Raw genomic sequence first — 25,698 nt, forward strand, 5'->3', positions numbered from 1 at the left:
TGCCGCAACTCGATTAAATTTTTTTAACCCCTAATCTGCCGACCGCCACCTACGTTATACTTATGTACCCCTAATCTGCTGCCCCTAACCCCGCCGACCCCTGTATTATATTTATTAACCCCTAACCTGCCCCCCACAACGTCGCCGCCAGCTACCTACAATAATTAACCCCTAATCTGCCGACCGCAAAGCGCCGCCACCTACGTTATCCTTATGTACCCCTAATCTGCTGCCCCTAACACCGCCGACCCCTATATTATATTTATTAACCCCTAATCTGCCCCCCTCAACGTCGCCGACACCTGCCTACACTTATTAACCCCTAATCTGCCGAGCGGACCTGAGCGCTACTATAATAAAGTTATTAACCCCTAATCCGCCTCACTAACCCTATCATAAATAGTATTAACCCCTAATCTGCCCTCCCTAACATCGCCGACACCTAACTTCAATTATTAACCCCTAATCTGACGACCGAATCTCGCCGCTATTCTAATAAATGTATTAACCCCTAAAGCTAAGTCTAACCCTAATACTAACACCCCCCTAAGTTAAATATAATTTAAATCTAACGAAATTAATTATCTCTTATTAAATAAATTATTCCTATTTAAAGCTAAATACTTACCTGTAAAATAAATCCTAATATAGCTACAATATAAATTATAATTACATTGTAGCTATTTTAGGATTAATATTTATTTTACAGGCAACTTTGTAATTATTTAACCAGGTACAATAGCTATTAAATAGTTAAGAACTATTTAATAGTTACCTAGTTAAAATAATAACAAAATTACCTGTAAAATAAAGTCCTAACCTAAGTTATAATTAAACCTAACACTACCCTATCAATAAATTAATTAAATAAAATACCTACAATTACCTACAATTAACCTAACACTACACTATCAATAAATAAATTAAATACAATTTCTACAAATAAATACAATTACATAAACTAACTAAAGTACAAAAAATAAAAAAGAACTAAGTTACAAAAAATAAAAAAATATTTACAAACATAAGAAAAATATTACAACAATTTTAAACTAATTACACTTACTCTAAGCCCCCTAATAAAATAACAAAGACCCCCAAAATAAAAAAATTCCCTACCCTATTCTAAATTAATAAATTTAAAAGCTCTTTTACCTTACCAGCCCTGAACAGGGCCCTTTGCGGGGCATGCCCCAAGAAAATCAGCTCTTTTGCCTGTAAAAAAAAACATACAATACCCCCCCCCAACATTACAACCCACCACCCACATACCCCTAATCTAACCCAAACCCCCCTTAAATAAACCTAACACTAAGCCCCTGAAGATCTTCCTACCTTGTCTTCACCTCAACAGGTATCACCGATCCGTCCTGGCATCCGGTGCTGAAGAAGGTCCAGAAGAGGCTCCAAAGTCTTCCTCCTATCCGGCAAGAAGAGGATATCCGGACCGGCAAACATCTTCATCCAAGCTGCATCTTCGATCTTCTTCCATCCGGTGCGGAGCGGGTCCATGTTGAAGCATCCGACGCGGATCCATCCTCTTCTTCCGGCGTCTCCCGACGAATGACGGTTCCTTTAAGGGACGTCATCCAAGATGTCGTCCCTCGAATTCCGATTGGCTGATAGGATTCTATCAGCCAATCGGAATTAAGGTAGGAATATTCTGATTGGCTGATGGAATCAGCCAATCAGAATCAAGTTCAATCCGATTGGCTGATCCAATCAGCCAATCAGATTGAGCTCGCATTCTATTGGCTGTTCCGATCAGCCAATAGAATGCGAGCTCAATCTGATTGGCTGATTGGATCAGCCAATCGGATTGAACTTGATCAGAATATTCCTACCTTAATTCCGATTGGCTGATAGAATCCTATCAGCCAATCGGAATTCGAGGGACGCCATCTTGGATGACGTCCCTTAAAGGAACCGTCATTCGTCGGGAGACGCCGGAAGAAGAGGATGGATCCGCGTCGGATGCTTCAACATGGACCCGCTCCGCACCGGATGGAAGAAGATCGAAGATGCAGCTTGGATGAAGATGTTTGCCGGTCCGGATGTCCTCTTCTTGCCGGATAGGAGGAAGACTTTGGAGCCTCTTCTGGACCTCTTCAGCACCGGATGCCAGGACGGATCGGTGATACCTGTTGAGGTGAAGACAAGGTAGGAAGATCTTCAGGGGCTTAGTGTTAGGTTTATTTAAGGGGGGTTTGGGTTAGATTAGGGGTATGTGGGTGGTGGGTTGTAATGTTGGGGGGGGGTATTGTATGTTTTTTTTACAGGCAAAAGAGCTGATTTTCTTGGGGCATGCCCCGCAAAGGGCCCTGTTCAGGGCTGGTAAGGTAAAAGAGCTTTTAAATTTATTAATTTAGAATAGGGTAGGGAATTTTTTTATTTTGGGGGTCTTTGTTATTTTATTAGGGGGCTTAGAGTAGGTGTAATTAGTTTAAAATTGTTGTAATATTTTTCTTATGTTTGTAAATATTTTTTTATTTTTTGTAACTTAGTTCTTTTTTATTTTTTGTACTTTAGTTAGTTTATGTAATTGTATTTATTTGTAGAAATTGTATTTAATTTATTTATTGATGGTGTAGTGTTAGGTTAATTGTAGATAATTGTAGGTATTTTATTTAATTAATTTATTGATAGGGTAGTGTTAGGTTTAATTATAACTTAGGTTAGGACTTATTTTACAGGTCATTTTGTTATTATTTTAACTAGGTAACTATTAAATAGTTCTTAACTATTTAATAGCTATTGTACCTGGTTAAAATAATTACAAAGTTGCCTGTAAAATAAATATTAATCCTAAAATAGCTACAAAGTAATTATAATTTATATTGTAGCTATATTAGGATTTATTTTACAGGTAAGTATTTAGCTTTAAATAGGAATAATTTATTTAATAAGAGTTAATTAATTTCGTTAGATTTAAATTATATTTAACTTAGGGGGGTGTTAGTATTAGGGTTAGACTTAGCTTTAGGGGTTAATACATTTATTAGAATAGCGGCGAGATTCGGTCGTCAGATTAGGGGTTAATAATTGAAGTTAGGTGTCGGCGATGTTAGGGAGGGCAGATTAGGGGTTAATACTATTTATGATAGGGTTAGTGAGGCGGATTAGGGGTTAATAACTTTATTATAGTAGCGCTCAGGTCCGCTCGGCAGATTAGGGGTTAATAAGTGTAGGCAGGTGTCGGCGACGTTGAGGGGGGCAGATTAGGGGTTAATAAATATAATATAGGGGTCGGCGGTGTTAGGGGCAGCAGATTAGGGGTACATAAGGATAACGTAGGTGGCGGCGCTTTGCGGTCGGCAGATTAGGGGTTAATTATTGTAAGTTGCTGGCGGCGACATTGTGGGGGTCAGGTTAGGGGTTAATAAATATAATATAGGGGTCGGCGGTGTTAGGGGCAGCAGATTAGGGGTACATAGGGATAACGTAGGTTGCGGCGGTGTACGGAGCGGCAGATTAGGGGTTAATAATATAATGCAGGGGTCAGCGATAGCGGGGGCGGCAGATTAGGGGTTAATAAGTGTAAGGGTAGGGGTGTTTAGACTCGGGGTACATGTTAGAGTGTTAGGTGCAGACGTAGGAAGTGTTTCCCCATAGCAAACAATGGGGCTGCGTTAGGAGCTGAACGCTGCTTTTTTGCAGGTGTTAGGTTTTTTTTCAGCTCAAACAGCCCCATTGTTTCCTATGGGAGAATCGTGCACGAGCACGTTTTTTGAGGCTGGCCGCGTCCGTAAGCAACTCTGGTATCGAGAGTTGCATTTGCGGTAAAAATGCTCTACGCTCCTTTTTTGGAGCCTAACGCAGCATTTTTTTGGACTCTCGATACCAGAGTTAATTTTATGGTGCGGACAGAAAAAAGCCCGCGTAGCGTTAACAGCCCATCTACCGCCAAACTCCAAATCTAGGCCTAAGAGTGTTATGGAAAACGTTTGGTGCAGAAATATTATACAAAGTTATATATTCAGGTAGATACTTCACGGCATAATCTGAAAAATATCAACTATTAAAACCCTGAATATTTAGTGAACAAAGGACACATATGGACATGATTGCAACATGCTCAAACAAGACATCAGCAGTTTTCTATTGCATTAACCTTTTTTGTCAAAGTTAATTTTCGCTGAGATCAGTTGTTTATCGGAGTAATGCTAGCACAGTGACTGTGGTAAAGTCCAAAATAATAAGGTTTTACTATATATGTGCTAAAACAAAATGGCAAAGGATGCAAGAACATTAAATTAGTGAAGCTGTTCACCTAAAACGTGATTTATTAATTTTTATCACGCAGTACTTACTTTTGTCTGTAGAGGTCTCTCTAATGTTACTTTTTTATTTTATTCTGTCAGACGGAACTACCTCACTCAGATAGGGAAATATATTTCTTTGAAGAGACATTATCTAGCAGAAGTTTCCTCAGTTACAATCACTTTAAAAAAAAAAAAAAAAAATTAACTTTATTACTTTATTTGCATCAATTGCGATGGTAGTGTAGGGTTTTGGGAACAAAGAAGATTGTTATTATTGCATTTTTCAGAATCTCCTATAGTAGTAAACAAGATCAACAAATGCATTAGAAATGTGGCGCAATTTAGCTGCTGACTTTTGTCACAGTCGTTTCAGTGCGCTTTAATTTTACTTCACATTGAAATTTGTTTAGCATATTTTTTAAATGTTTATTATGGCAGTATATAGTAAGAAAAAATGCGTAGCATGTAAAATGTAATTGAATCTGCTGCACATACTAAATATATTCTATAAACTGTATATATATTTTTTTTAATGGGTCATTTTTGTTGATTGGATTCAGTGACGCACAAAAAACGAGTTTGTCAATCTAAGGCAAAACTTATTTACATGGGAGCAACAGCCAGTAACAAATTTGAAAAATCTTTGATTTATTTTTTGAATTACAAATAATAGATAAAGCAATATTTTAGTTTTAGTACCTTAATATTTTGTAGCACCTGTCCCTCTCAATATCTGCAGCATTTCCATATCAATTTATTGTTTCAATCTGAGGTAAACATGTATGGTATCAACAATATTATGAATTATGGTGCACAATACGTGACCCTCAACTTTTGCAACAATAAGGTGACTTTCAAGGAACAGCGGTGTCTTGTTCTATGGACTCGATTATCTAAGGTCTCTGGGCTGGCAAGATTATTAAAGAATGCTCGTCAGTACTGCTATTTCTATGGTGGAATTAACTAAAGCCTTTTTCTAGCTTGAAAAACAGGGTGTCTCGCTATGTGGCGTAGTCTGCATTTTCGTATGGGAAGGAGATGCATACATTACAAAAGTTCACAATGAAAATCATAATTTAATAATCATAAGAAACAAATATTTGAATCACTCACACAAAAATACACAGAAAAAAATTCTATTGTTAAGACGCATCAAAAATCTTGACAACATTGATTCACCAAAAATAGTATTTGATCAAAAACGTAAAATTTACATGTAAATTATTGAGGAATAAATCGTATTAAATATGCACAGCATAAATCATAAAGTACACTGGAAGTGCAAAAAACACTGACATTTGTTCTTGTAAGTACAAAATACAATACGTAAATGTTTTTTTATCGTAAAATGGGCTGAACATAAGCGTTCCATGGGCGTGTATAAAATTGTTTCTCAAATCCCAGTGTAATTATCTAAACATTTCTGCCCAAGACCTGCCAGTTTTTTCTTGCAAATTAAAAGTTGGCGAGCTTGTATCAAAATACTCAAAGCACTAATTACTTGGAAAACCTATGCATACGAAGATAACAGCGATTTTACTGTAGTAACTTATATACATCCAAGAATCAATTTTAAGTGCGATTAAATAATTGTATAATAATAACTGACATAAAACCTACTTTGGTTTCCTCCTGGTTTTAGAACATAAAGTTGGGGGGCTTTAAAGCGAATTCATGGTTGTTGATGCTTTAACGTATTAGAGGTGCTATAATAAGTATTTGGGGTTCTTAGCACTTTTCAGCATTACCATAATCTTATTTAAAGGGACATACATTTTCTTTTGTGATTCAGAAAGAGCATACATTAAAAAAAAAAGTTTCCAATTTACTTCTATTACCAAATTTTTTGTTTGTTGAAGAGATAACTAGGTAGGTAGAGTGCACGTCTGGAGAACTGCATGGCAGAAAAAATGCTGCCATCTAGTACTCTTGCAAATGTATAACATTCTTTCAAAACTACTGTCATATAGTGCTGCATACACATGCATGCTCCTGAGCTTAAATTCCTGCTTTTTAACAAAGGATAACAATAGAACAAAGCAAATTTGCTTTTAAAATGAAACTGGAATGTTGTTTAATCCCTTAACCCAATATGACGTATATATACATGCAGTACTTTGCAGTCTCGGCTGTAAAGTTACAGAAGAAACTGAAGTTCCTGAGCTCCAGGCATCTTCTTACATATGGAACCGTAGCATGATCATCTGGTGCCAGCAGGAGGTGGGGGAGGGAAACCGGGAGGCGGGTGGGCGGTATAGCAGCAGAGGGGGGAGGGAGAGAGTTGGATGGCCCTACACTGCAAAAAAATAAAAATAAGGGAGAAGGAGGAATGGGCTGCTACACTACATAAAAAAGGTGCGGTGGAGACCACTACACTGCAGAAAATGTAAAATAAAAGAAAAGAAAAAAGTTAGAGCTATTTGGGGGGATCAGGGAGGGAGGATTACTACACTGCAGAAAAAAATAAATATCTTAAAATAAATAAATAATAATAAAAAGACTATCTGCCAGTACCTAAGATGTGGTAACCAAGGAGGGGAGGGGGGGGTGAGGGAGGGAAGAGAACTGTTTGGCAGGGATAGGTAGGGATCAGGTGGTAGGAGGGTAATCTACACTAAAGCTAAAATTAACCTTACAAGCTACCTGATTAACCCCTTCACTGCCACAAATAATAGAAGTGTGGTGTCCAGCTGCAATTCTTATTACCAAGAAGCATGTATGTCTTTTATGTCTGAACAAAGTTGATACCAGAGAAGCTTTTACAATCACTTGTGCAATGATTGTGAAAATGTTAATACTTTTTTTTTTTTTTTTAATCTGATCGCATTTGGTGGTGAAATGGTGGCATGAAAAATTCCAAAATGGGCCTAGATCAATACCTTGGGTTGTGTACTTAAAAAAAATATACAGTATATATATATATATATATATATATATATATATATATATATTTTTGACAGGTAAATAAAAAAGGCTCTATTCTGTTTAGTGATAGCAAAAATGCTAAATATTCTCCGGTATTTTGGGCAAGTTCTTCTCACAAAGTCCTGACACCGAAAGGGTTAAAATTGCATGCTCTATCTGAATCATAAAATAATACTTTTGGGTTTCATGTCCCTTTAAAGATACATGATAGTCAAAATTTAATTTTCATGATTCAGAGGGAGTCCAATAAAAAAAATATATTCATTTTATGTCTATTTGAAAATTACCTCTTTTTTTCTTAGTTTTCTTTGTTAAAGGGACACTGAACCCAATTTTTTTCTCTCGTGATTCAGATAGAGCATGCAATTTTAAGCAACTTTCTAATTTACTCCTATTATACATTTTCTTTGTTTCTTGCTATCTTTATTTGAAAAAGAAGGCATCTAAGCTAAGGAGACAGCCAATTTTTGGTTCAGAACTCTGGACAGCACTTGTTTATTGGTCAGTGAACTTATACACCAATCAGCAAGAACAACCCAGGTTGTTCACCAAAAATGGGCCGGCATCTAAACTTACATTCTTGCTGTTCAAATAACGATACCAAGAGAATGAAGACAATTTGATAATAGGAGTAAATTAGAAAGTTGCTTAAAATTGCATGCTCTATCTGAATCACAAAAGAAAAATTTGGGTTCAGTGTCCCTTTAAGACAGAGGTCATTTCCATGACAGCAATGGTAGATATATATGAGGTTATAAGATGTAGAACTCACACATTATAATATACACTATTAGTTACTTCTTATTTCTATATAGTAATCAATTAGGAAACAAGGGGGGTGCCAGGAATATTTATATGGGTTAAATAAAACACTCAAAAAGAAAAGAATATAATTATCCGGCACACACTTATGGTAGATAGGCTGAAAAGCTTGTAAACATCTTGGACATTATGTATATAGCACTGCTGTCTTATGGTGTTTGACACATGCATGTTAAAGAGCCTACCTCATTATGCTCTCAGGGTAAGGAGCTAAGTTTTAACAAAGAACATTCATTTGATTTGATAGAAGTAAATTGAAATATTTTTTTAATTGTACACTATTTGAACCATGGAAAAGTTCACAGTTTTATAATGGACATTAGGTTAGTGGAAAAGAAATGATGTAGTAGAATCTTACAAGAAAATGTAATGTAATATATTGAAATATAATTTCTCATCCTGTTTTTCAGTCTTATGTAACCTGCACATTGGGTATACAGTATGTTGGTTATGTGATCATTGTTTTTGGAGCAACTACTTCAGTATGTTCTTTCGTGTTTGGGAAGCTTTCTCAATATGTCAATCGCATTTTCTTCTTTATTCTAGGTAAGTAGTAAAACAGTGCATTTTTTATCACTTAGTTTTTTTTAGATAGCTTTTTTATAATAGATTGCAATAAACATTTTCATCTTTATTTTTAAAATGAAAAACAAGATAGCCAACTTACAAAGTGGGTTATATTTTTAAAATAATTTAATTAACGCAAAAGCTACATTTTACTTCTAGGTTGTCCAAACCTATAATTAGGGACCTTATTGTACAGTTGTACCTTCGTTTTATTGCGCTTCACAGATGTTCTTTTTACAAATCGAAGGTTTATGGCAACCCTGTGTTGAGTAAGTTTATCAGCATCATTTCCCAACATATATACACATAAAAACAAATAAATACACATATATACACATATATACACACACCACCAGCAAAAAGCTTATGACTCAATGAAGGCTGCCCACACAGTGTTCCAATTCGTCCCTCCAGAACTCTAATACGAGTTTCTAAAGAGACAATAAGCTCACACTTGCCACAGACATATAATCCCTGAAGTGGCTGCTCCAGTAATGCAAACATATGGCAAGCTTTACACTGAGTGAAATTCTCAGACGTTCTTACTTAAAAGGTTTAACTTAAAAATATAAAATAATTATATTCCACCTTAATTACTCCAATCCCTTATTTGCCAAAACTCCCCTGTTTCATTAACTCTTTACTTAAACAGAAAAATGTACTGTAACAGAGAAAATCAATGCAGCAAACCCTCACAGAGCAAAGCTCACAGAGTTACTGAACTAAATTTATAGATTAGGCTCACACAGAGGAAAGTAAACCCTCCCCTAAAAACACACACAGGAATATTGGAGAGAAAAAAATAAGTTGAAAGCAAGTTAAATAAAAACTGTTGAAGTGATGGTAAAGTTTAACTAATCAAATGCCATAAATGTAACCGTTGCCATTAAAAAAGTATGTCTACCTTTTTTGTTTTTAATCCATCTGTGAAAGGGTGAAATTAGTTCATATAATAGTGCTTCTATTGCAATGTTATGCCGGCCCACTTGGATGAACTCTTTTTTTTCTCTAATGACAATGCCAGTGAATTATCAATCAACATGTGTGTCATTTGACAATCTTGACGTCCAGTCCCTTTAAAGCCCTTAGAAAGCCTAATAGAGAGTTGGTGGGACTGTTCTATTCATGTCAGGGTTTGACCCTGCTTAATTTGCTGCTGGCTGTCATTTTACTTACCTCTCTCACTGAATTTGATGCAGAGCGTGTAACACTGCTCACTCATCTGGGCGCCCTCTTATGGCCAAACTGTTGAACATCATCAGTGTGAGACAGGTTGCAGTCCCAGGATTAGGATGTCACACTTATTATTTAAAGGGCCTCTGTTCAGTATGCTTTTGATCTTGCGCTGTCTCAGACTTGTTTGTTAGTTCCTGTGTTTTACCTGGCTTGTCTGACGTCCTGATCCTTGGCTTGTTCCTGACTCTGCTGTTTTCCTAGTTCCCTGATCCCGGCTCGTCTGACTACCAGCTTCTGGCTTTGATTCCTGACTTGTCTTTTGGCTTGTGGACATTTTATTATTTTTAGTTATTAATAAAGGTGTGATTATTTTTGCACTTCACGTCTCAGTCTAATTCCTGGTACCCTGACATTACGCAAGGTCCATGAGTCCTGACAGTGCTAATAATCCACCTTTACCCACCATAATTTCCAGGATGGATGAACAGGATCACCGCTTGAATCAGTATGCACTAGGCCTGCAAACCCTTCTGACTCGCACTGCAAATTTATATCAGAGTGTCCCACAAGTTATGGCTGCTCCTGTTTCCGCTGCTGCACCTAGTCCTACCAGGAGCATGTCCGGTTCTGCACCTCTACCTCAGCGATATGGAGGCGATCCTAATCAGTGCAGAGGTATTTTTGATGTTACCTCAGGCGTTTCCCTCTGACAGAGCTAAGGTGGGATTTCTCATCTCTTTACTCTCTGACACGGCCCTTGCTTGGGCTAATCCCTTGTGGGAGACTAATAAACCAGTGATTTCTAATTACCCTGAATGTGTGGCCTCCTTTCGAAGGGTATTTGAAATCCGACTCGCTCCTCCTCTGCTGCCAAATGACTTGTGTCCATTCAGCAAGGTACGAGATCTATTGCTCAGTATGCCATTGAGTTCCGTACACTTGCCGCAGAGGTATGTTGGAACAATGAAGCCCTAGTAACCGCCTTCTTTCATGGGCTCTCTGATGCGAATAAAGACAAAGTTGCTGCCAGAGATTTACCAGAGGACCTTGAGGCATTGGTGTCTTTGTTAATCCTAATTGACATCAGACTCAGAGAGAGGCCCTCTTCCAAGGAGCACTTGCGGAAGCCTCCTGTTCCGTTGTCTCCTATGTTTTTGTTCCCACCCATGCCTCCTGATCCCGAGTCACCAGGTACTGCTGAGCCGATGCAGTTGGGATTCACATGTCTTTTGTGTCTTCTGCTTCTATTGTGGGTTACAGGGCCACCTTTTAAAGTCTTGTCCTACACGGCTGGGAAACGCTCGCACTTAAGTTCCTGTCGGGGGCATACCTTGGGTGGTTTATCCTCGTCGAGCAGCGGAGAATCTCGTTAGGATCAAGGAGGGCCATGAATGGAAAACAGCATTTAACACCAGGAGCGGGCATTATGAATATCTTGTAATGCCCTTTGGCCTATGTAATGCTCCTGCTGTTTTCCAGGAATTTATTAATGATGTCCTACGAGATATGTTGCAACAGTGTGTTGTGGTGTACTTAGGCGACATCCTCATACACTCACCCACACTTGAGGCTCATCGTTCTGATGTCACACAAGTACTTCAGAGACTACGTGAGAACAGCCTGTTTTGTAAACTCGAGAAATGTGAGTTCCATCAGACTCAAGTAACCTTCCTAGGTTATGTAATCTCTGTTGCAGGGTTTTCCATGGATACTGACAAGTTGTCTGCAGTTCTGCAGTAGCCTCGCCCAGTTGGTCTTCGGTCTATTCAACGTTTTTTGGGCTTCGCCAATTACTATAGAAAGTTTATTAAAAACTTTTCTTCCTTGGTCAAACCTATCACAGACATGACCCGTAAAGAGAATGATCCACTCCATTGGTCACCTACTGCCATTAAGGCCTTTGAGAGTCTTAAGCCTTTTCTGCTGGTCCAGTTCTAGCTCATCCTAAACCTGTCCTGCCTTTCATTCTTGAGGTTGATGCGTCTGAGACTGGAATAGGTGCCCTTTTGTCTCAACGTCCTACGACTGACCGTTCCTTGCATCCGTGTGGTTTCTTCTCTAAGAAATTGTCTCCAGCGGAGTGCAATTATGTAATTGGCGACAGGGAATTACTGGCCATAATTTTGGCACTCAAGGAATAGCGGCATCTTCTCGAGGGTACTAGCGTACCAGTGCTCATTCTTACTGACCACAAGAATTTAACTTATCTATCCGAAGCAAAACGTTTGTCGCCCGGACAGGCCAGATGGGCGCTATTTTTGTCTCGGTTTAATTATGTGGTCTCCTACCTGCCTGGTAGTAAAAATGTTAGGGCTGATGCCCTCTCTTGACAATATTCGCCTCTGTCCAAGAAGGAGACTATACCTACTCCAGTTATACCTCCTGACCATATTTTGGCCACCATACGTAATAATTTGAACCTGGCTGCACAAACCAATCTACCTCCTGAGAAACCTAGTGGTAAGTGAGAATCTTCTAACTAAACTATTGCACACTTACCTCTATCCTAAAGCCGCAGGTCACCCGGGCAAGAACAATTCTGGTGGCCAGGTCTTCGTTCTGATGTTGCTGCGTATGTTGTCTCCTGCTCAGTCTGTGCACAAAACAAGACTCCTCAACATCTTCCTGTGGGTCTTCTCCAACCAGTTGCTAATGGTGAGCGTCCTTGGACACATCTTTCCATGGACTTTATTGTCGAGCTCACAGTTTCCAATGGCAATACTGTTATCCTAATGGTGGTTGACCGTTTTTCTAAAATGTCACATTTCATTCCCTTGAAGAAGCTACCTAACGCTCAGGAGCTTGCTTCAATTTTTGTCCGGGAGGTCTTCCGTTTACATGGGTTACCCAAGGAGATAGTCTCGGACTGGGGTAGCCAGTTTGTCTCCAGATTTTGGCGCTCCTTTTGTGCTCAAATAGGGATCCACATTTCCTTCTCCTCGGCATATCACCCTCAATCCAATGGGGCTGCGGGATGGTCTAATCAAGCTCTGGAACAGTTCCTTCGTTGCTATGTCTCAGATCACCACAATAATTGGTCTGAACTGTTACCTTGGGCAGTGTTCACTCGTAATAGTGCTATTACTGCTTCCTCCCAGTTATCCCCATTCATGGCGAATTATGGGTTTTAACCATCCTTGTTGCCCGATTCATTCATGTCTCAGGGTAATCCGGTTTTGGAGGAGCATTTCTGACAAAGCCACGTGGGTGCAGATTCAGGTTTGCCTTCATCGGTCTATGCGGCACCAAAAATTCCAGGCTGATTGTAGGCGTCTGCCCACGCCTTCCTACCAGGTTAGTGAGAGGGTTTGGCTGTCCTCCCGCAACTTGAACCTTCATGTGCCTTCTAATAAACTGGCTCCCCATTATGTTGGTCCTTTTCGAATACTCAGACGGTTCAATCCTGTTGCCTACGCTCTTGACCTTCCTCCTGCAATGCGCATCTCCAATGTTTTTCATGTCTCCCTCTTGAAACCATTGGTTTGTAATTGGTTTACCACTGTGTTGCCTCGTCCCTGTCCTATCTCAGTTGACAACCATGAAGAATATGAGGTCAGCAGCATTATTGACTTTCGTATGTCCAGGGGTTGCGTACAGTATTTGGTTCACTGGAGGGGTTATGGTCCGGAGGAGCATTCATGGGTTCCCACCTCTGATGTTCATGCCTTCTTCAGTGCCTTCCATGCCCATTTCCCCAATAAGCCTTTTGTCCTCCCACGGGGGAGGGGTCGTTGAGGGGAGGGTACTGTCAGGGTTTCACCCTGCTTTGTTTGCTATTTGCTGCTGGCTGCAATTTTATTTACCTCTCTCACTGAATCTGATGCAGAGTGTGTAACGCTGCTCACTTATCTGAGCGCCCTCTTATGGCCGAACTGGTGAACATCATCAGTTTGAGACAGGTTGCAGTCTCAGGATTATGATGTCACACTTATTATTTAAAGGGCCTCTGTTCAGTATGTTTTTTCCTTTGCGTTGTCTCAGACTTGTTTGTTAGTTTCTGTGTTCCAGTTCCTGTGTATTACCTGGCTTGTCTGACGTCCCTTCTGGTTCCTGATCCCTGGCTTGTTCCTGACTCTGCTGTTTTCCTAGTTCCCTAATCCTGGTTTGTCTGACTACTTGCTTTGGCTCCTGACTCGGCTCGTCTGACTACCAGCTCTGGCTTTGACTCCTGGCTTGTCATTTGGCTTGTGGACTTTTTATTATTTTTTGTTATTAATAAAGGTGTGATTATTTTTGCACTTCACATCTCAGTCTGATTCCTGGTACCCTGACAATTCATCACAGCACAGCCAAAAGAGGAAATGAAGGGGGCGCAGAGGAACAGATAATACTAATTAGGATTCTTAAACTTTTATTATAAAATATATATACACTTTCAAAATAATTATTGTGGTTTTACTTGCAAACTAATATATTTTTTATTTCAACATTCTTAAAGTATGAAATTTACCATCACTTTAAATTTTTAACTTCACCCCTTAAACAGCAAACAATTTAAAAACACCCTTGTTTCACTAACTCTTTACTTAAACAGAAAAACTTACTTTTACAGAGAAAATCAATGCTGCAAACTCTCACAGAGCAAAGTGAATCTTTATGTGAATCTTTGCCATAGTTTAACTCTTAAAGAAACATAAAAGTACAAAAAGAAAATGTCCTCTAAAGGTTTATAACACCATTGCAGGAGGTGAGATAATGAGGAGTGAATCTTTAATGCTAGTGCATGATATATTTCACATTAGGAAACCCTAATAAAGCATAGTTTGCAATAGTGACTGTCACTTGAAGATGTTTATCTATTGATGCAAAAGTATATTAAACATTATACGCAAATTTCATGTGATATAGCCGGAGTAAGAACTAGAATACGAATGGCGTGCTATTTTGCAGTCTTGTATTAACTTTGCTTGTAGAAGGTTTTTTGCATGAGTTGGGTTGCGCTTGTATTACAAGTTGAAAGTAAAACATTTGCTCATGAGTGAAAATGCAACACACGCAAAGAGCTGAACTTTAAATATTGTGAACAAGTTAACATATTCCCCCATAGGCTTCAAAAGAGAGCAAAATGTGGGAAAAAAGCCAACACCAATACTCGCTCATAAACCCGATCATGTTTACTCAAATGAGCTAACCTGACATTAAATATCTCCCTCTCTGTCATTTAGAGTACATACACAAACACTTTATTAAATATGGATATTATTATTATTATCGGTTATTTGTAGAATGCCAACAGATTCTGCAGTGCTATAAACATAGGCGGTATACAAGGAAACATTTATAGGGATCAAATGGGTAGAGGGCCCTGCCAAGAGTCGCACTGTTGTAATCAGCTCGCTAAGAAGGTGATCTACAAACAGCCGGGCTCTTAGGTTTACATGCTGAGGGGGTTCAAGGGGATAGCAATGGAGGAGAGGAACTGGTATAAAGAAAGGTTAGTGTAGATTGTATGCATTCCTGAACAGTAGAGTCTTTAGGGAGTGCTTGGAGCTTTCAAAACTAGGGGAGAATCTTGTGGAGCGAGGTAGAGAGTTCCACAAGATGGGAGCCAGTCTGAAGAAGTCCTGTAAATGGGAATGTGAGGAGGTAACAAGAGAGGAGGGGAGTAGGAGGTCTTGAGCAGAGTGAAGGGGATGGGAGGGAGAGTATCTGGAAACAAGGTCTGAGATATAGGGGGAGCAGTGCAGTTGAGGGCCTTGTATGTCAAAGTCAGAATTTTGTGTTTAATCCTAGAGGCAAGAGGAAGCCAGTAAAGGGATTGGCAGAGAGGTTCAGTAGATGAAGAGCAACATGTAACGAAGATGAGCCTGGCAGAGGCATTCATTATGGATTGTAAAGGAGCTAGGCAGCAGCTAGGGAGACCAGAGAGGACAGAATTGCAGTAGTCGAGGCAGGAAAGGATGAGAGAGTGGATTCAAATCTTAGTTCTGCCTTCTGTAAGGAAATGTCTAATTTTAGAGATGTTTTTAAGGTGGAAGCGGCAGGCTTTAACCAAGGACTGAATGTGAGGAGTGAAGGAAAGATCTGAGTCAAATGTGACCCCAAGACATGCGGGATAGGGGTAATGACAGAAATTTTGGAAGAAGGGGGAAAATTAAGAGCTCAGTTTTGGAGAGATTTAGTTTAAGGTAGTGAGTGGACATCCAGGAAGAGAGGTAAGAAAGACAGTTAGTGACACGGGTTAACAAGGAAGGAGATAGGTCTAATGCAGAGAAGTAGATTTGGGTGTCGTTGGCATAGAAATGATATTGGAACCCGCGGGACTTTATTAGGGAACCTAATGATGACGTGTAGATTGAGAAGAGAAGGGGACCAAGGACAGAACCTTGTTGTACGCCAAAAGAAAGTGGTGACGGGGCAGAGGAAGCCCCAGAGAAGGCTACACTAAAGGTACGGTTAGACAGGTAGGAAGAGAACCACGAAAAGCCTGAGTCACAAATGCAGAAGGATTGGAGGGTTTTGAGCAAAAGAGGGTGGTCAACAGTATCAAAGGCTGCGTACAGATCAAGGAGGATAAGCAGAGAGAAGTGGAATTTTGATTTTGCTGTAAGTAGGTTGTTGGCAACCTTAACAATTGCTGTCTCTGTGGAGTGTGCGGAGTAGGAGGGAGAGTTGAAGGTAGGGATGTGATGTTGCAAGTGAGGAGAGAGTGGTCAGAAAGAGGAAAAGGGAGTTTGTAAAGTTTGAAATAGTGCATCGATAGCTAAAGATCAGGTCAAGGGAGTGACCATATTTGTGAGTGGGAGAGTCAGTCCATTGTGACAAACCGAAAGAGGAAGTGATTTGCAGAAGTTGTTTTGCAGAGGAGGCAGTGGGATTGTCAAGAGGGATGTTGAAGTCACTAAGAATGAGGACAGGGGTGTCTGAGGAAAGGAAATAAGGTAGCCAGGAAGTCAAGTGATCTAGAAATTGAGTTGAGGAGCCAGTGGGTCGGTATATGACTGCAACATGTATAGAAAGGGGAGAGAATAAGTGAATCATGGGTTTCAAATGAGGAAAATGTGAGGGAAGAGATGGGTTGTATTTGTTGAAAGGTGCAATGAGAAGAAAGTAAAATACCTAAACCACCCCTTGTCTATTACCAGACATAGGAGTGTGGCTGAAGTGGAGACCCACATGTACAGCAACAGTGGATGCTGTTCAAGGGAGAGAGCCAGGTTTCTGTGAGAGCCAGAAGGTTGAAGGAGTGGAAGATAAAGAGGTCATGGATAGAAGTGAGCTTGTTGCAACAGAGTGCACAAGTGAAGGGGGTTTGTGGGCTTTAGATACAAGAGGAATGTGTAGTAAGGTTACCAGAGTTTGTTTCTGAGGTCTATGGAAGGATACACATGGATGTGCATGGATAGGAAGTTGTTGGGGGACCAGGATTAGGGGAGATGTTACCAGCAGCTAGTATAAAGCAAGAGGTAAGAGTGACATGAGATGAGATGCAGATTTGCAGTAATGAACGTTTATTGGGGACGAGGTGCAGGGTGGAGAGAAAGTGTTTAGGAATAGGTAAAGTTCATGGAGTACAAAAGTAAGGTGAGTTTAAGAGAGATGGGCTAATAATAAGTGCAGGGTGGTGAAGGTGAAGAGTAATTGGAATAAGGTAGTTTGTTATAGAGTACAAGAGGGTAGCAAAAAGGAATATGAAGAGTATTGAGCAGTTTTATAAAAGTGCGAGTCAATTAAACACAGTATTACAGCAGTACTTGCATATGGAGAACAATGAGATACATAAAGCACAATATTACAAAAGTACTAGGTCTTATATTTTTGCCAATTGTCCAATCATTGTTGAATATTATATAATTCTTATCTTAGTGCCAATGCTCACTGCTCAATCAATGCACCCCCCTGTGCAATGCACATCCCAAACTAGTGTTAAATATATACAGGCAGGGCAGTCAGCTGGGTCCACTAAATTAGTTGATTGCTAAGTCAAAGACAATTTAAAAGGCCAATGGAAAGTTAGATTTTGGTCAGGTCAGGGTGAGATAAATAGAGTAAAATTTGGAGAGGGGTGAAGCTATGGCATACAACAGCTATGCATTTAAGAAAAATAGCAAGTATTGATAAGGATTGAAACATCACGTGGCAATTACAAAACATTAGAAGTAAGACATTGGAATAACATTACAATAAATGCAGGCCAACCTAAAATCATATGCTCAATATACATATAATACATACCAAAGAAAGCTACAGGAGAGGAAAGAACACCAGAGTGCAGTGAAAAGTTTGCAGATGAACAGGGACTCTGTTACGGTACCAACCGGATACCAAGGGTTAATACCAGATGGAAGATGCCCTGAATGTGAGATCAGCAACTCACAACCTATCTAATTCCCCCCCTCAAACATGAGACCAGGCTCCACATTGAAGGTAAAAACAGAATGCACTTTATTGAACGCTACATGCCCAGTATTTATGCAGGTCTGACCCCAGATGGGGGGTTGAAAGAATATTGTACATTAGATAGAGGGAAAACGCCCTTTGACATGATACAATAGAATTACATTACTTAAGCAGATAAACAATTTATCTTTCTTATCACTTAGGCGTCTGCTCTCTGGATGTGATTAAACAATGTGAATGTTTATCACTAAACTTAATTACAGTACACAATAGCTGATGCCAGCAACCCTGTCTTTAGGAAATAGCTTCTTAAAGCTGAACAAAGTTAACTCTTTCAGTACTGACAGAATGGTCTGTCACATAGCTCCCCCCTTGTGGAACACTCTGGCAGGACCCGGCTTGACCCTTTGGCGGGTCAACCTGGGGATGACCGGACTAGGAGTGTGGTAGGTATGTCAGTTTGCCGGGGGCAATCCCATCTGTATTCTGTTATGAGAGAGAATTCCTGCCCGTATAAATAAGGTTCAACTTCCTCAGTGCCCAGACTAGGGCTAAACAGTCCTTCAAAATCTCATCAGCTTCTTTACGAGTTTTTTGTACCTGCTCTTTATGGGTATCCACAATCCCTTCATACTGACATAGGGTGGCCTTGAGTTGCTGCACCTCACTATGAGCCAGCGCCAGCTTCTCCTCCAGTATCGCTAAGTTTGTCTTACTGTTTCATGTTCCACTCTCAAGCTGGGTGTTTTCTGCAGTCTGTTGGTGCAGACTTTGTCCTAGCAGAGATTCACGTTCTAAAATGCACTTTTTCCTCTGCGCTCCCTCTTCTCTCTCCTGCTAGCACTGTTACGTGATTGTTTATCGTGACCATTTCATCCTCTACTTGACTCTTCTCCTTCATCAGCGCATGGTAATGGGACTTCCACGTATCAATAGCGGATAGAGATTTACTGAGCTCAGCGTCCTGGGGCTCAGCAGCAGGTGGGTCAGTCTCTGCGGCACGGATCTGGGCACGGGTAGGCACAGGGTTAACATCGGTGGGACCCATGGGAGCATAGGCAGAAACAAGGGGGGCCAAGTTATTTCCAAGGAGAACATCAGCAGGTAAGTCCTTCTTGACCCCCACATTCACAGGTCTAGCGCCCCCTCCCCAATCCAAATGTACCTGGGCAACAGGTAGGCGGAACACAGCGCCACCTGCTACCCTCACAGCCACAGTGTCTCCAGTGTGCTGTTTCTCAGACACCAAGTTCTTTTGAAGCAAGGTCATGGTAGCACCAGTATCCCGTAGACCACTGACCTCCTTCCCATTCACTTTAACCAGTTGCTGGTTATTCCGGTGGGCAGCTTGCACGGGGTCTGCTTCATGTAGGATGCCCCAGCATTCTTGCTCTTCTACGTAGTGGGGCGCAGGCTGAGAGTTATGTGGGATTCTGCCGGCGGGTCTTCTCCAGGACTGTGCTTGGTTCGCTGCGTTAGGGGACACTCTGGTCTTTTGTGCCCTAGTTGCTTACATCCAAAGCACTGAATAGGTTGTGAGTAGCCCCGCAAATTGAACCGGGCTCTCTGAGGGTAGTTCGTGGCCAGAGGCCGTGTGGTATAGCGGTGCACCGGGGGTTGGTAACTGGCAGCTGCTGGGGTGACTGGGGGTCTGTACTCCACTCTGGCAGGGGGCTTAGTGGTAGCAGTGTCCAGTTTGCGGGCATCCGTATACTCATCTGCCAAGAGAGCAGCTTCATGCAGGGTGGAGGGTTTACGGTCCCGAACCCACTCTCTAACTCCTGCTGACAACTTGTCAAAGCAATGTTCCAACAGGAATAGCTGCAGCACCTCTTCCCCAGATACGGCTTGGCACCCCGCTATCCAATGAGCTGCTGTGCAGTGCACCTTACATGCCCACTCAACGTAGGAATCACCAGCTAATTTAACAGTGTCTCTGAACCGCCTCCGGTATGTCTCCGGTGTAACCGCATACCTGGAGAGCAGAGCCTCTTTTACAGTATTATAATCCCCGACTTCCTCATCTGGAATGGCCCGAAAAGCCTCACTGGCCCGGCCGGATAATTTTCCGGATAATATCGCGACCCAGTCCTCTGCGGGTACCTTGTGTAGTGCACATTGCCTCTCAAAATCCGCAAGGTACCCATCAATCTCTCCTTCTGTTTCCAGGAAGTTTTTAAAAGCTGCAAAATTTACTTTTCCCTTTTCCACTGGGGTTGCTGTGACTTGGGCTGCTGCAGCGCCGCTTTGGCGAAGTAGGTTGGCCTCCACAGCTGCTATGACCCGGTCGATAATTTCCGCAGATGGGTTGGGGCCATAATGTGCCAGTCTTATTTTAACCTCCCGATCAAAGCTTGCTTCTTCGGGGGTTCTGTCTGATATGCTGGGCCCATTGGTTCCTTCGGTCCCTGGTACTCTTTCCATCTTAGTCAGTATTGTAATAATCCCCCTCTTCCTGAGGTTACTGGCTTGTGTAGTTGCTCTTCTGGGCGATAAGGATCCTCCCGTCGCTTGCCACCAATTGTTACGGTACCAACAGGATACCAAGGGTTAATACCAGATGGAAGATGCCCTGAATGTGAGATCAGCAACTCACAACCCATCTAATTCCCCCCCTCAAACATGAGACCAGGCTCCACATTGAAGGTAAAAACAGAATGCACTTTATTGAAGGCTACATGCCCAGTATTTATGCAGGTCTGACCCCAGATGGGGGGTTAAAAGAATATTGTACATTAGATAGAGGGAAAACGCCCTTTGACATGATACAATAGAATTACATTACTTAAGCAGATAAGCAATTTAGTCTTTCTTATCACTTAGGCGTCTGCTCTCTGGATGTGATTAAAAAATGTGAATGTTTATCACTAAACTTAATTACAGTACACAATAGCTGATGCCAGCAACCCTGTCTTTAGAAAATAGCTTCTTAAAGATGAACAAAGTTAACTCTTTCAGTACTGACAGAAGGGTCTGTCACAGACTCTATTCACATACCAAAAGAGAGATATAGGAGAGGAAAAAACAGAGTGTATTGAAAAGTATGCAGATGAACAGGGACTCTATTCACACACCAAAAGAGAGTTACAGGTGAGGAAAACCCCCCAGAGTGCAGTGAAAAGTTTGCAGATGAACAGGGACTCTATTCACATACCAAAATAGAGTTACAGTGGAGGAAAAAACACCAGAGTGCAGTGAAAAGTTTGCAGATGAACAGGAACTCTATTCACATACCTGAAAGCAGAAGAGAGAGAATAGGGTAAGCTTGAGGTAGTGTGCATTTCTTCAGCAGATGTCAATAGGCAGTTCATTAGTATAATAGGCAGCACTGTAGCGAGTACTGAGTATAATTCTTGTATTCTTATCTTAGTGCCTCACTTATAAAATAATAATTCTTATCTTAGTGCCTCACTTATAAAATGTTTTAAAATATGATTTTTCATTTTTTAACTACTTGACTGCAAAGGGTTCCAATTTCTAAATATGTATGCATATGTAATCTGTAAAAACATATATAAATACATACAGTATGTACACACATATAAACATATATATATATATATATATATATATATATATATATATATGTATCTCTATTTTAAAGCCCTTTGCAGTCCTTTTTTTTTCTAACACCTGAGACCTTATATCTTTGAGCCCTTATAACTTTTAATGCATTTTTTTATTAATATTTTTTTATTACACAGTGTTAATATGAGTGTACTGTATTGTGCAACTTTTTAGTCTTGCGTAACAGGTAGCCAGAGCTTTGAAGTTTCGCTAACTCGATGAGCGTAAATCACAAATGTGCTCACTTGTTCGCATTTACTTTTTATTCGTAATACATGTGCATTTCCGATGTGTGCGAAAAGCCCAAAAAATCCAATATTGCTAGCGTGCAACGCATAATCTATCCCTTAATCAGATTGAAATAAAGAAAAAAAAAGTCAATGTGGTTTATGTGCAGTCTCTAAAAAGAGAAAATATTTATTTTGTAAAACATGACGGGCTTTACATATAAAAATTTCATGTAATTCCAGCACACAAATTATAAAGCAAAAACACATTCTAATAGGTCAATACAGAATTCTATTGTAGTGAAACTAGTTGAGAAATCAGTTTTTTTTACCTTTAAACACACCTTTCCAGTGCAGAAGCAAGACGAACACAGCTTTATTGGTGGTCAGGGTGAAACAGAATGTATATTTATTATAATGAGACAAAAAGTAACTAGTACACTCTATATTAAATATAGGACAATTTGTAATTGCTCAATTGTCCTCTACAATTTCTTACTAAATAAAAAATATTCCTATAGACATTTGGTTTGTCCTTTCTGATGGTAGCACTATTGCATATTATTTTTTATAGCTGCGGTCACTAACATTATCAGCATTGGGACACTATTTTGGTGGAAACCTCACCCTGATCAGTTAGGAATCTTTTTTGCCTTCTCAGGACTTTGGGGTATTGGTGATGCTGTTTGGCAGACATTAGTGAATGGTAAGTAATGTAAGCATTGATAACTGGCGTTGGTAAATGATCAGTATTAATTCCAATAACAGTGTCCATCTCTACTTTCTAAATTATCAGGGCATTTCAAAATTTAAAAATATTGGAACATTCACAACATTGTTTAGCAAATTATATTCATACAGCAGCTAATGGTAAAGAGTACACCACAAAAAAAAAAATGGTGGATAAACTACTTAAGCTGTTCATTCAGACAAGGACATATTGGTATTGAGGTTTTGGCTGTGATTTCAAGCAGGAAAACAGGATGTACCACAAGAGATTTGCCTGTGTAGCGCACATGTGAATGCCTATTAAGCTGACATAATAATCTCCTAGAGCAATTAATAAAGTTTTATAGTTTCTTTATTAAAATTGCAATGCCGCCCAATGGTCTTGCAATTTATTTGATGATCACTGATTGTTATGTAAGTCCTATTATCCCTATTTTTTCTGTTTCTTTATGAGAAATCTGGAAAAATAAAAACCCTGCCCAAAAAACTTTACCCAGCCCATACTGTTAAAAGCCTACCCATGGACTTCCCAGACATCGCTTTTTGACAGTTTATACTCCATCTCTCTTATTTGTATTTAAGCAGAATTTTACAAATGATGGGCTATATAAATTCCTTGTTATGCTGCATATTTGTGTTTGCTTAGTCATACAAATATACACTGTTAGCCAGTAATAAAGCCTGGGGAAATATCTGTAACTTTAAGGGTTTAAACACATGATAACAGTTAGAATGTATTTTCACATTTTATTTTTTTCCAATCAATGCTGTGGTTTGTTTTTTGATACATTGACCATAGTATTAAATTAGTAGCATCTAAAAATCATATATTTCATTTTTAAGTAGTGACTGTATCTTGTTTGTTATTTATTTTGTAGTCATTGAGTCAGTTTAAAACTGTATTACTATTTTATTATGTGTGGGGGATGACTTATCCAAGAGTTAATAAAGATATATTATTTATGAATAGAACAACGGGGGGTTTAGGACTAATACTTATATACAAATATAGACAAGCCGTTAGGTTACAACAGATCTTAGATTGGCATCTAAATGAGAAAGCTGAAAGTTGGGTACAACTAGAAAATCAGCTTTTAAAAACCAAAACTATTAGTAACCAATGTTGGTTAGAACTGAAAGATAGATCTAATAAGATTGAAAAATACTATATAACAAAAGAGACACTTCAGATATCGGATTAGCTGATCAGGAAAAATCATAATCTTTCTACTATCCCATCTCCATTGTTTTCCCTATTAGAAAACAATATGATTTTAAAAGGGCAAATTAGAGGGAATAAATTCCGTAATAGTGTTAAGATTTTTGACATAACTGAAAATGGAAAATTACTCTAACAAGAAAAACATAAAGACTAAGGTTATGAGTGTATTATTTATATTTTTATTTACAAATATATCATTTTATGGACACTAGTAAGACTAAAAATAATCTAGTGAGGCCCTTAACAAAATTTGAAGTATATGTACTTCTCAATTAAATAATAATAAAAAAAAACGTTTATATAGATCATATGATCTCTTGATAAATTATACGACTTACCAAAATATGTGGAAAACTGGCAAGTCTTTTGATTTAAAAACTTGGCTTAAAATATTTAAACAGACTGCAAAATCCTCAATATCAGCAAGATGTATAGAACACACATTTTAAAATATGAACTAGATGGTACCTTACTACCCTCATTTGTCAGATTTATGTTGACGAGGTTGTGGGGAAAAAATAACTTATGACATTCTCTGGACAAATAAAAAGGTTTTGTTTAAAATTTTTAGCTACCATTGATAAATGTACTGAGAGAGTCATCAAGTAAATAATTTTCTATTATTGATACTGAATGATATAAACAGTAAACACATATGAACAAATATTATGTCTAACACAAATCATGTTTAATAGCCCTAAAAATATAATTGTAAAAATTGGAAGAACACAACACCACCTACACATGAAAATTGGTTAATAAAAATAAATGAAAATCTTTTGAATGAGGAATATCAATATATTAAAAATTATTATTTTTTTTGTAACAGTTAAAGAAATATGGGAAAACATTACAAAATAAATATAAAATCCCCTGAATCATTAACAATGTAATAACTGAGAGGTAATCTTTCTTTATTTTTTTGGGGGTAAAATGACTGTTTAAATTTAATTTTTTTACTTCTTAGACGCGTTAGCTTAAATCGATTGCTAATCACATATTGAAATGTTAGTCATGTATTTATGTTGCTATTGTGATGTTTGTAAATTAAAAAAACAAATAAAACTTTAACACTGTTTTAACACATTTTCTCTGTCTACTTAGCTCTTTATGGAATACTTTTTGAAGATAATAAAGAAGCAGCGTTTGCAAACTATCTGCTATGGAAGTCATTGGGATATGTCATGTCTTTTGGATACAGTTCCTTTTTATGTGTTTATGTGAAACTGTTCATAGTATTGTCTATGTTGATAATGGGCCTGGTGCTTTATGGAGTTGTGGAATACATTGAATGGAGAAAAACAAAAATGGTGGTGTCCAGTGATCTAAAAATTGTGGAAGTAAAACTTTAAGAACACAGAACCAAGAAGTATATTTATGTATATATGAAGGATAACTTATTTTAAAAAAACAAATTTCTTGTATATTATGTTAGGGAGTGTTGTAAAGGACACACATGACTGAAAAGCTACTCCTCGATCTCACTGGATGACACTACTGATTTTTCATAAGTTCACTTTTTCTCTATCTTATGAAAAATTACCTAGACAAACCGCAGATGAAAAATAATATTAACAAAATATAGCTACAACTGTTGAACTATTATATTTAATGAAGATGATACCTTATGTGTTGAGCTAGCTGCTAAATTAATATTCTTGACCATGGAAATTTATGGGTCAACTACAGCAGATATTATTTGTTCTAAGTACAATATTATGCATATTAAGTACTATAGCTTATATAACATACACCATACATCAGTATTATGATTCCACATGTACGTATGACATTTTTGAAATATTACAGTAAAGCATGGTAAAATCAACCGGTTACATTACTTAAAGGGACATAATTCTCA

General features: G+C 38.9%; 1 pseudogene; it reads left to right on the plus strand.

Moving 5' to 3' along the window:
* The window catches only part of LOC128657802 (protein unc-93 homolog A-like), a 94,919-nt pseudogene extending 69,730 nt beyond the window's left edge, over positions 1-25,189 (plus strand).
* The last annotated feature ends 509 nt before the right edge of the window (positions 25,190-25,698 follow it).

This window comes from Bombina bombina, chromosome 4 (genome assembly GCF_027579735.1).
Source record: "Bombina bombina isolate aBomBom1 chromosome 4, aBomBom1.pri, whole genome shotgun sequence".
Lineage (NCBI taxonomy): Eukaryota > Metazoa > Chordata > Amphibia > Anura > Bombinatoridae > Bombina > Bombina bombina.